At 49.6% G+C, this 448-nt stretch overlaps 1 non-coding gene across 1 annotated transcript; it reads left to right on the forward strand.

Moving 5' to 3' along the window:
• Positions 1-189, forward strand: LOC114073095. Its single transcript, XR_003574282.1, has one exon. It is a non-coding gene; the product is annotated as a U2 spliceosomal RNA (small nuclear RNA).
• The last annotated feature ends 259 nt before the right edge of the window (positions 190-448 follow it).

Here is a 448-nt window from a genome sequence, read left to right on the forward strand (position 1 = left end):
CGCTTCTCGGCCTTTTGGCTAAGATCAAGTGTAGTATCTGTTCTTATCAGTTTAATATCTGATACGTCCTCGATGAGAGGACTTTATATTAAACGGATTTTTGGGCGCGGGAGTTGGACCCGGAGCTTGCTCCCTCCGCTCCGCGCATCGTCCCGGTATTGCAGTGCCTCCGGGAACGGTGCACCCCCTTCCAGGGGACTTTCCCGTGGTGAAAAACAGACAACCTTGCCTTAATATCAATTTTAGTGCTTCAGTTTCCGTCGCGATTATGTCGGAAGTTTTTACAAAGGTCCGCTGATACGCCGTAACCACATAGGTGTCTCGCTCCCCCTACATACCTGGCGGGGCGCAGCAAAATGGCGGCATCTTCGTAGCGCTAATCCTGCAGATCCGTCCTCGATAATTTCATAAGTTTATGCCCAAAGTGAGTATATTTCGAGAAACGTAT

Source organism: Empidonax traillii, unplaced genomic scaffold (genome assembly GCF_003031625.1).
Source record: "Empidonax traillii isolate 1590-97213 ecotype Southwest subspecies unplaced genomic scaffold, ASM303162v1 scaffold5301:size8645, whole genome shotgun sequence".
Lineage (NCBI taxonomy): Eukaryota > Metazoa > Chordata > Aves > Passeriformes > Tyrannidae > Empidonax > Empidonax traillii.